Source organism: Scyliorhinus canicula, chromosome 18 (assembly GCF_902713615.1).
Source record: "Scyliorhinus canicula chromosome 18, sScyCan1.1, whole genome shotgun sequence".
Lineage (NCBI taxonomy): Eukaryota > Metazoa > Chordata > Chondrichthyes > Carcharhiniformes > Scyliorhinidae > Scyliorhinus > Scyliorhinus canicula.
Window position 1 is genome coordinate 130,563,653 of NC_052163.1, and position 11,875 is coordinate 130,575,527.

Genomic DNA, 11,875 nt, shown 5'->3' on the forward strand with positions numbered 1-11,875 from the left:
TTAAAATAAAAACAGAGGAACTGAGCAGATCTGATAGTGTCTGTGGAAAAAGAAACAGAGAGGGGCAATCTACTGGCCACGCCCCAGTGTGATCGCGGCCTGGCTGGTAGATCCCAGGAGAAGTCACCCGCGAACTTCCCGACAGCCACAACGCCTCGTGGGACTCCCAGGCCATTGTCGGCCACTGGGTGGTTAGGGAAATTGCAGGGTGGCTCACTGGCTCGCCTCCAGGAATGTGGGCACCATGGCACTGCCCAGCTGGCACCTTGGCACGGCCCATCTGGCACCTTGGCATGGCCCAGCTGGCACCTTGGCACTGCCCAGCTGGCACCTTGGCACTGCCCAGCTGGCACCTTGGCACTGCCCAGCTGGCACCTTGGCACGGCCCAGCCAAGGTGCCTAGTTGGTACTGTCAAGCCAGCAGGAGCACCACCCAGGTGCCACGCTGGCAGTGCCAAGGGTCATAGCCCGAGGGGCCATGCCAATGAAAGGAGGGGGGTATGAAGGATGGGGGGGGGGGCTGCAGGGCAGGTAAGTAGGGGACCTCTGGGACGTTGGGGGGGGGGGTTCTGGAAGGGAGGGCCTGCAAAGGAGTGTGGGGGGGGTCTGAAGAGGGGGGGGGTGTTGGATAATGCCCATGTGTGGGGGGGGGGGTGACATTGCCCATGGGTGAGGGTGTGTGGGACTCACAAGCTCACTTAGAGATCAGGGAACCCTTTCAAGGTGGCGGCCCGACGGAGTTCATCTCCCCAGTGATGAAAATAATTCTAGGGGCGCAATCGATTGGCCACGCTGCACCTGTAAAGCAGCAAATCATTGTTCCAGCACGGCCCAGCACGGCCCAGCACGGCCCACCGCAGCCCAGCACGGCACACCGCGGCCCAGCACGGCCCAGCACGGCACACCGCGGCCAATCACAGCCCAGCATGGCACACTGCGGCCCAGCATGGCACACCGCGGCCAATCGCAGCCCAGCATGGCACACCGCAGCCCACCGCAGCCCAACACGGCCCACCGCGGCCAATCGCAGCCCAGCATGGCACACCGCAGCCCAGCATGGCACACCGCAGCCCAGCATGGCACACCGCGGCCAATCGCAGCCCAGCATGGCACACCACGGCCCAGCATGGCACACCGCGGCCAATCGCAGCCCAGCACGGCCCAGCACGGCCCAGCACGGCCCACCGCAGCCCAGCACGGCCCAGCACGGCCCAGCACGGCCCAGCACGGCACACCGCGGCCAATCGCAGCCCAGCATGGCACACCGCGGCCTAGCACGGCCCAGCACGGCACACCGCGGCCAATCGCAGCCCAGCATGGCACACCGCAGCCCACCGCAGCCCAGCACGGCCCACCGCGGCCAATCGCAGCCCAGCATGGCACACCGCAGCCCAGCATGGCACACCGCAGCCCAACGTGGTCAATAAAAGCTGGGAGACCCTGGCTCCCGGGATCAACCCGTCTCATAACACCTCCCAAGATTCAACGTGATCTCGTTAGATATTGTGATGTAAATGCCGCCCACAACATGTGGGATCACTTATTGGTAAATCTGCATATTAGAGCGAGGCAGCTAGTCTCAGTTTAATGTGCTGATTCCCGAGGTTCCTGAGACTTTGCCTCAGAGATGTCAGTGAGCGCCGTTCAGCACTGGACCCCACACACAGGGAACAGATGGAACGGCGCATGGGGGGCCTCCCAGGGGATGGGGGGGTGGGGGGTGGGGGGTGCCCCGCAGGGTGGTGCCCTGACACTGCTGCTCCAAGCCTGGCAGTGCCAAGCTGAGTGATTGGGCCAGCGGTGCCCTGCGAGGGTACTCGAGAGCGTGGAGTGTGTTTTCCGCGTGCTGCTGATCTGAGCCACTGAGGGAGGTGGCCTCGTCCCCGAGCTCCATGGCTGTGTGCATTGACACCCTGGGCAAGAGTTGGCCTGTAGGACTGGCAGCACCAGCTAACAGAGGAGCCTCGGGGGATAGCTCCTTCCCAAGGAGTAGCCCGGGGGCCATTGGGAACCCAGAGGGAGGGGGGAGATGATGGGGTCCGTGCCGGTCACCCCTGTGGGAGGATGCCGAACACCACAGCACCTCAGGTTTCCCCCACCACCACCATCCCAGGCGCATCCATTGGGCAATGGGCAGAACAGGGCGACATGATGCTGCCTGGGACACCCGAGGGACTGGCGGCCCCATCCAGGCCCCGTGGCTAAAAGGGAGCCAGATCACAGGGCGGCAGCCACAGCCGGCTGCCTCCTCCACTCCTGCTGTACCATCTGGGGATCCACCGAGACACAGCGTTAGGGCCCCCAAGGCCAGAAATGTAGACACCAGTTAAGTTGGCACAGCTGCAGCACACAGGATAACGTTAGGGAGGGTACCACAAGTGAACTCACTGTCAGTAATTCCTCCCGGCGGAGGCCCCAGAGAATACCGGGTTGGGCCCGTTAATGATATGTGAACAGTGTTTACTATACATGCGGAGTAGAATGTATTGACACCGGAGCGTGGCATTCTGTCGGACGCCCAGCGCCGGCAACAATTATCGGCTCACGCACTAATCTCCGCCTAATCGTGTTTCCAGCATCGCTGGATGGGGAATCTTGCCCCAATTACGTGGATAGATTGTGGGAAATAGAGGGCCGTTCTCCTCAGAAAAAAAGTTGCAAGGCGATTTAACCGAGGTGTTCAAAATGTGAGGGGTCTGTGCACAGGTAGAAGGGGACACTGACTTATACCGGGGGACACTGACTTATACCGGGGGGCACTGACTTATACCGGGGGACACTGACTTATACCGGGGGACACTGATTTAAGGTGATTTCCGAAAGAAGCGACAGTAATTGAGGAAGAGGCAACGAGGGGTTAGGATGTGGAATGCACTGCCCGAGAATGGGCGGAGGCAGCATCGAAAGGGGATTGTAACGAGAGCGCCCCGGACGGGAGTTACAGACAGCACCTTCTGTCCTCTAACCATTGGAAGATTCAATGGTTAAAGAGTGAAGATTTTCAACACAAATCCATTTGAATGTTCATTGCCAAAACAGATTCATTTAAAAAGCAGGACCAATTTGCACTTAGATTTGTCTTTTCCTATATCTGATGACAGCTGGAAGTATTTATACTCAATTAATTGTTTGAATTCCAGTGTTGTTACAATGGATATCTGAAGAAATCCTAAAAAAAAACCACTTTGTTTATTTTTAGCTATGAGGAATGTCAGACAAATCCATGAATTAACATCTCTCCAGACAGTGGAACACTCCCTCAGTTCTGAAATGTCAGATTTGATCATCCTGGTGTGGGAATTGATCCAAAAAGTGAGACCTTGTCCTGGATTCTCTGATCCTGCCGTTAAGTTAACAGGATCCGCCTGGTCTTACAACCAGAAAGTCAACTCACTGGCAAAGGTGTCATTATTGAAACAGGCTGATACCAGTACGTATGTTTCAAAGAGTAAACTTACATTTGTATGGTGCCCTCCCCATCCCAAAGGCCTCTATAACCAATGAATTATTTTCTTGAAGATTGGCACCATTGTTTTGCAGGCACACACCGCAGCCAATTAGCATACAGCCAGATCCTACAACATCAGTGAGGTTAAAGGGCAGCCAATCAGCATTAGTGTTCATTGAGGGATGAATATTAGCCAAAATACTGAAAGACGCTTCTTTGAAAACTTGACACGAGGGGCAGGATTCTCTGATTGCCGACGCCGCAATAACGTTTGGCGATCGGCCGGGGAATCCATCTTTATGCTGGAATTGGGGGCGGTGCTGATTTTGCAATGCTCCGCTCCCTCAAAAACGGTTAACCTGGGGCGGATGGCACACGTCGTATGGACGGCCTCAGGACGTCACCCGAGGCTCTCCACCGATGGGCCGAGTCACCGACGGCATCGGTCCCGCGTCCTCACAACGTTCAGGGACCTCGCGTGGCGGCTTATGACTGTGTCCAGCGCCGCCACAGTCGGGGGAGGGGGGGGGGGGAGCCATTCCACTGGCAGGGGGGGCTTCGGCACGGGCTGGGGGCGGGTGGTCCGGGGGTGGCGAAGCTGGTTACAGGGGGGTAGTTTTGACAGGCTGGGTTCACGTGCGGCTGCGCCATGTTGCATAGTGTGGCCGCTGCTGTGCACATGCGTGGCCATGGATCCGGCCATTCTCCGGCCATATCCGCAGGCACTGGCTGGCTGCGAGCCCCCCCCCCCCCCCCCCGGCGGAGGATCAGGGTGGGGGGCGCGGCGCTGACTTTCTGGTTGTAAGACCAGGCGGATCCTGTGAACATAACGGCAGGATCAGAGAATCCAGGACAAGGTCTCACTTTTTGGATTCGATCGAATGTTTCGATAGATCACAATTACATTTCGCCATACTAAATTTCAGAACTAAAATTGCCACTTGCAGCTCCCTCACTTTCAGTGGACAGTCGGTAACTAACTCCGTGGTGTAACCTTCTCCAATCTCACTCAGGGCAGCAGAATTTGCTCCTTTAGGAAATGGAAGGGGAGATATAAATAAGCTAATGTTTCTATTCCTAATTGTTATGCTGCAAACCATCTCCCCGCCTCCCCATGTTTAATAATAAATGCTTGTTTCCAGACTTATTCAAGCTGTCTAGGTTATTTTTATACTTAGTCAATTTTAAAATATTCTCATTTTCCTCTTCCATTCATTCTGCTCAGTAAGAAGCCTTACAACAACAGGTTAAAGTCCAACATGTTTGTTTCAAACACTAGCTTTCGGAGTCCTGAGGAAGGAGCAGTGCTCCGAAAGCTAGTGTTTGAAACAAACCTGTTGGACTTTAACCTGGTGTTGTAAGACTTCTTACTGTGCTCACCCCAGTCCAACGCCGGCATCTCCACATTCATTCTGTTAAAAACCATTTGATGAAGCGGAAATGAGAATTGTCTCCTATTAAAAATGTGAATTGTCTGCTATCGATATAAATGATGTGGGTGTCGCTAAGGTGGAAATATGTTCCAGTCAGTGGAATAATTTTAACTCAGTCATTGAGATTTTGTTGCCTTTTAGCAAAAATTACTCTGGGACTGAAAAGGAGATGAGTTTTTGAGTTAAAGACAGTCTAAAGACTGGGAGCTCTTGTCCAGCCTGGAAGACCTTGGCCAATATGTCCAGCACCAAGGCACAAGTCACTCAAAACCAACTCCATTCGGGAGATATTGGTCATGTTCCTTGCGCCAGACTCCTGAAGTAACTACTCTACTCGGAACTTGGTACCAGCAGGAGACTGGCAGCATGAGAGTGGAAACACTTTAGGATGTCCCTAAACATCCCTAAAGAAGTTAAAACTGCCCCCGTGGTTGATGGGAGTCCCTGGCTTGCAACCCACCCAAATGCAGATGTTTCATTTGGGAAGGAGCAGGACACATCGAGAGACTTCATTGGAAATAGGCAGAGGTGAAGTAACGGGATTGGAGAGAGCGCGCACAAACCTCCCAACCGCTCATCCACCCGATCCTCCCAGCAGCATCTGTGCCACATCTGGCAGAGCCTGCTAAACGTGCCCTGGATTTATCCGCCATCTCAGAACCCATTCAATTGGAGGAGCAGCAAGTCCTCCTCAAACCCGAGTGACAATGCCTCAGAAGAAGAGGAGGCACGAGAGCCAGAGGTTGCTGAATCCTCTGGAAGGAGTGGGAAAGACCCAACCCCGAAGAGACAAGACTTACCTCATTAGGTACCATAATTAACCATTGATATCCACCAACTTAATTACTCATTCCCTCCACCATTGGCCCACCATGGTTGCAGTGTGTACAATCTTACTGCAGCAACTTGCCAAGGGTCATTGACAGTGCTTCCCAAACCTGTGACTGGGAATATTACTGTTGTCTGTATTGCTGCTGTATATTTATTTAAAAATAAATTTAGATTACCCAATTATTTTTTCCAATTAATGGACAATTGAGCGTGGCCAATCCACCTACTCTGCACATTTTTGGGTTGTGGGGGCGAAACCCACGCAGATACGGGGAGAATGTGCAAACTCCACACGGACAGTGACCCAGAGCCGGGATCGAACCTGGGACCTCAGCGCCGTGAGGCGGTTGTGCTAACCACTAGGCCACCGTGCTGCCCATTGCTGCTGTGTACAGCTGCAGACTGTTGTCTGCATTGTTGTTGTATCGAGCTGCAGACTGTGAAGACACTCTTGAATCTAGTCTTAAAATATTCTGAAGGAAGGAATAGTGGCTGCCCCAAAGGCAGTGTGAGCAATGGGGAAGCAGGTTCAATTTCAGTCTGGGTGCTGGTTAGCTGATGTCAGCCTGGAATTGTTACAGATGTTGTAATTGGCCTCAACACCCCTGGGTTACAGACAAAAAAGTAGCCAAGCTCCCACTCACAATTATTAGCCATGAACTCTCTTGGTGAATGCAAGCATGAGGTCCTCAGGCTCGGCTGCGATGCCTGTTGGCCCTCACTGTTGAGGTTCACACATTAACAACAATCATTGGGAAAGTGAACTAAAGGATGAGGAACACGTTCAAAACCTCAACAAGGAGTCAACACCTTCAGAAGGGGAAAGAGAGAAAATTAGCAGAGGAAAGTTCAAAAAAAGTTAACAATAATGTAAGGAAATAAGACCTCAGACTGTATATTTTTATAAAATATATATAGATATGTTCATTGCTATTTCTAAAATTTAAAATCTCAGCAAAGATCCTTAAAATGATTGATACGATATCTGTCTGTGACCCCCTCAACAAAAGAAGCCACATGTCAATTTTAGGGAAACTCACACCTCGTTATCTTTGAGGAGTCACTAACAACACACCGTGGACAGTACAGTCAAACAGTAAAGTGAGCTACACAAAGGCCTTCTGCATTTAATCACCCAAATTGGATTATCTGCTCAAACGAAGGCTCCACAATCTTGCTTTTGATTATTAATGGTTGAGACATCCAACAATAGAGTCAGAGAGTGTTATAGCATGGAAAGAGGCCCTTTAGCCCATCACGACCACACCAACCATCAAGCACCAACTATTCTGGCTCAAACTCCTGGAACTCCCTTCCTAACAGCACAGTGGGTATACATACACTCCATGGACTGCAGCAATTCAAGAAGGCAGCTCACCACCACCTTCTGAAGGGCAACTAGGGATGGGGAATCAATGCTGGACCAACCAGCGACACCCACATTCTGTACATAATTGTTTTTAAAATCCCGTTCCAGAGAGGGATCCCTTTTCTAGAGGGGGGGGGGTTCTGTGAGTGTATGTGGGAGGAGGAATATGTGTGTGAGGGATCTGTGGAGAGGGTACCTTTAGGCAGGTATCCCTGTGGGGGGGGGGGGGGGGGGGGGTCTCCTATTACCTGTTTTTTCTTTTTAAATAAATTTACAGTACCCAATTCATTTTTTCCAATTAAGGGGCAATTTAGCGTGGCCAATCCCCCTATCCTGCACATCTTTGGGTTGTGGGGAGAAACCCACGCAAACACGGGGAGAATGTGAAAACTTCACACGGTCAGTGACCCTGTGCAGGATCGTACCTGGGACCTCGACACTGTGAGGCTGCAGTGCTAACCACTGTGCCACTGTGCTGTCCTTGATGTCTCCCTATTACAGGGTCCCTGTGGGAGGGGTGTGGGGGCAGTGGTCTGGCAGATGAGGTGTGGGTAGGCAGTGCATTGCTGTGGGCGTGGGTCTGGTAGAGGAGGTGTGGGTAGGCAGTGCATTGCTGTGGGGGGGCTAGGCAGTGCATTGCTGTGGGGGGGCTAGGCAGTGCATTGCTGTGGGCGTGGGTCTGGTAGAGGAGGTGTGGGTAGGCAGTGCATTGCTGTGGGCGTGGGTCTGGGAGAGGAGGTGTGGGTAGGCAGTGCATCGCTGGGCGGGGGTCTGGGAGAGGAGGTGTGGGTAGGCAGTGCATTGCTGCGGGGGGGCTAGGCAGTGCATTGCTGTGGGAGGGGGGGTGGTAGAAGAGGTGTGGGTAGGCAGTGCATTGCTGGGGAAGGGTCTGGGAGAGGAGGTGTGGGTAGGCAGTGCATTGCTGAGGGAGGGGGGGTGGTTGCCCTTGGAGGGGCTCTGATGGTCTCGACCAGTGTTGCCCTGGCGGTGGATCCCGCGATAGGCCAGACGGGAAACGGTTGTCTCCGGCCCACCGTGGGTCCACCAAGACAGGGCCACACTGGTACAGACCACAAGTGACCCGTGGCTATGATTCCCGATCACGGGGATCAGGGAATTGCAGACGACCACAGCATCGGGCATGGGCTCGCTCCATCCGATTTATTTATATCCCACGCCGGCGCGTGTTGTGGGCCTCGTTCACGCCACCAGCAGGGGTGTCGGAGCATCGCTTTTGGGTCGGCACCCAAACATCCCACCCCCATCTCGAGTTTGATGTGGGATTGGTAATAGAAAATCTGATCATACCAAAACTGACAGACTGGGAAATGTGCAACGCCTTTTAAAGAGGGAAACACATCAAACTACCTTTCTGTTTATTTGGGAAGCAAGAGGAGAAATTAGTGCTGCTTAAATTATCCCCCCTCCTGCCTGTAACAGAAACACTTTCTAAAGATGATAAAATAACTGTTTCTTCCCTCTTACAATTAGTAAAATGCTAGTTTGGCGATACGGTGGTGCAGTGGTTAGCACTGCTGTCTACGGCACTGGGGACCTGGGTTCAAATCCTGGCCCCGGGTCACTGTCTGTGTGGAGTTTGCACATTCTCCCCGTGTCTGCGTGGATTTCACTCCCACAACCCAAAAGATGTGTAGGTTAAGTGGATTGGCCACACAAAACTGCCCCTTCATTGGAAAACTAAATGATTGGGTACTCTAAATTTTTAAAAAAGTAAAATGTTAGTTACAGGCCTGGAGATAGGGTTCTGTGATTACCATACATTTAGCTTCCCTATCCAATTACAGCTTCCCTATCCAATTACAATGTAACTAAAGAGCAGAACTCCACCCTTTGTGTATTATACTCTGGTGATTTGACTTTATGAAATACAAATACTGCAGCAAAATACTTTACTTGTATCTGAAAATGCCCCATTCTCCCTCCAGATGACTGACCTGCATAGCACCCGTGGCATCAGTAAAACCTGGGTTGATGTGTGGGATTGCCAGCCCGAGGTCACGCGTCCTCCGGATTGACACTCCTTATTAATCTGGCATTGCAGACACTATAATCATTTGGCTGCCATTCCCGTCCTCGTCACCACAGCCCCACTCACACACAGCTGCTGAGGCTTTCAGCTGAATGAACTTTACTTGAGGAGATCATTTTTAAAATGATCAAGGCGAATAAAATGGAATCATTATCTGGTTTAATCAGTTAAGGTAGGAATCTGTTTTCTAGACTGCAGATATTTTCCCAGCAAATTCTGTTAACTCATGACTTTGTGAGTGCGCACATTATACAATGGAGCTCAGTACGATGATGACAATTATCATTGACGAAAAGGTGGTATTTTATAAAATACCTCTTAGGTGCAATCCCATCTAAGTTGTTTTCAACCAGCACTTGTTAATCACATCAATCTATGAATAGAACCACTCCTGCTGTAAATCACATCTAATATTTCGGTTTAACATGAGAAACTTCTTTTCCAAAATGCCAACTGTGCTTTGCTAATGTTTAGCTTGAACTGTTGGCGAGATCTAACCACAATGTTCTCAATACACAATGGTTTGATAAAATAAGTACTGACCCAGTTAAGTGTCAACAGCTGTCTCAGAACATTTGAAAAGTTCCACAATAATACTACTCAGGAATTATCAGCATTAAATAGTGCGACCAGCTAGGTTTTATATTCAATATTAAAAGGCGAACTTGGGCAAATGAGATGCAGTGAAATCGCTGGCATTGCACAGTATTTGAAGTCTAGGAATATATTAATTCCTCACCTGTCAGGATGGATCTCTCTGGTTTTCGAAAGAAACTTTGCACAAATTACGTTTGAAGTAAATCAAATAAGCATAGTACTTTAGTACCTCTAATTTGAACAGTTGGAAAATCGTGAGATGATCCATGGCTGATGTAGTTGTTTATCCCCATTTGCTGCATTTGCTTTGTGAAAACAATTGTGCTCCACAGCCTCTCAACTCGGAGACAGAGAAACTCATCCCATGTTCTTTGTTTCTTTGAGAGCATCACAATTTTTGCTTGGCAGAAATAGAGGACCTATAATCAAACTGAAGAATACAATTGTAAATTAGGGTTGATCAAACAAGCACAGTAAAGTTACAATAGCTAAATATTAATTCACACCAAACATAAGGTTACAAAATAGTCAATTATCATCACATGTAACTTCGGATACTCTTGAACAAATATAACACTCTTGCTCTGAAACGTTATTCCATTTTTCAAATTTCCTTTTCTTCCCTAAGTTACTTTCTTTATCTCTCCATTTCCCACTCTTAGTTTATTTAATTTATTGCCTTTGTCCCTGTTGCCTTCCCCTTAGTCCTACACACCCCTTGCAAACTGCTGTTAAATCAAATGCCCCAGTTATCTGACAATGTTTGAATGCAGTGGCTTTTATATTAGCTTTGTTCATGTGATAAGCATGTGAAGAAAAAACCTTAACAATTCTAATTAATTTGGAACCTCATGACCAGGAAGGATGTTCATCTTAAGACCTGTCTCATGACCTAAAAGAAGCCAAATAAATCCATCAATAGGGGCATTCTCTGCCATCTCAGAACAGTCAAATCTCTAAAGTTTTAGTGACCCACAAACTACCTTATGATCTGTCTCCTTTTGCGGTTACACTTGCCTTTCATTATCCAATGAAATTAATATCCTGAATGCAACAGGAACTCTTCGTAGAACTTGTTTCTTTCTGCCTGTTCAATGTTTCTGATGTCTGTCTGTTAAAAGTACACGTGAAAGTTAGACAGTCAAAATGGAGGTCACCATTCTCATTTAGTTTCTGTTGACTGCAATTACAAACCCTCGGCAAAATATATGTTAAAAGAACCAACTTTTATTCATCAAGTTGAAAATAAATATTCTAATTTATGTTATGCTATTTGTGCAACATATTTGCTGAATGGTACAAATGATATAACTGCTAATTAAATGCATTCTGCATGACAAATGGCAATTATAAAGATTTCAAACATTTCCTGAAGAAATCGGACACAAGTTACCTCATTCCATTTTTGATAAATAGGATTAAAAGTACAGCACGGAATCCATTTAACACGCCATTACAGCATTGAAGGCTGCATTTCTGTATCTAAAGTAATAGAAAGACTAGTCTTTGTAAAATAATCTCATGCTCTGTCATGTGTTCCTTATCCATTCAGATTATGCTCTGTGCAATATTCAATATGCAGATCAGTTAAGTGGCAGAGCGATGTGCCATACAATGAAAAAATGTTTCACAAATGATATAGATAATATTTTGGAAAAATAATTTATCTGATGCAGTCAATGGCAATTAATCCTTAGCCGACCAATTGTTTTCCAGTCGATATCCAATTATCATAGAATCATAGAATTTACAGTGCAGAAGGAGGCCATTCGGCCCATCAGGTCTGTACCAGCCCTTGGAAAGAGCACCGCACTTAAGCCCTCCACCCTATCCCCGTATCCTAGTAACCCCACCCACTTAGAATTTTTTGAATCCATCATCTTTTAGCCTCTCTTCAGCTCTGAAGAGGAGCCAGGTGGACTCACAGGTGTCACCAGAGTCTTTCTGGTATTTTCTGTGTTCATTTTAGAATTTTTAAAAGCCCCGTGTCTGTGTGGGTCTCACACCCACAACCCCAAAATGTGCAGGGTGGATCAACTCACCTCGCTAAATTGTCCTTTTAATTGAAAAAAAAATTGGTACTGTAAAATTTATTTTAAGAAACATTAAAAAAAAATTTTCAAAGCATATTTAGACTAAAAATTCAA

At 48.9% G+C, this 11,875-nt stretch overlaps 1 long non-coding RNA gene across 1 annotated transcript in view; it reads right to left on the minus strand.

Moving 5' to 3' along the window:
• LOC119953272 overlaps positions 1-11,429 on the minus strand; it is a 28,333-nt gene extending 16,904 nt beyond the window's left edge. The window contains exons 1-3 of the long non-coding RNA XR_005457977.1: positions 11,122-11,429; positions 10,712-10,839; positions 9,958-10,158 (exon numbers count right to left, since the gene is read on the minus strand). This is a non-coding gene — a long non-coding RNA (uncharacterized LOC119953272). The remainder of the gene's footprint in view (positions 1-9,957; positions 10,159-10,711; positions 10,840-11,121) is intronic.
• Positions 11,430-11,875: the final 446 nt, after the last annotated feature.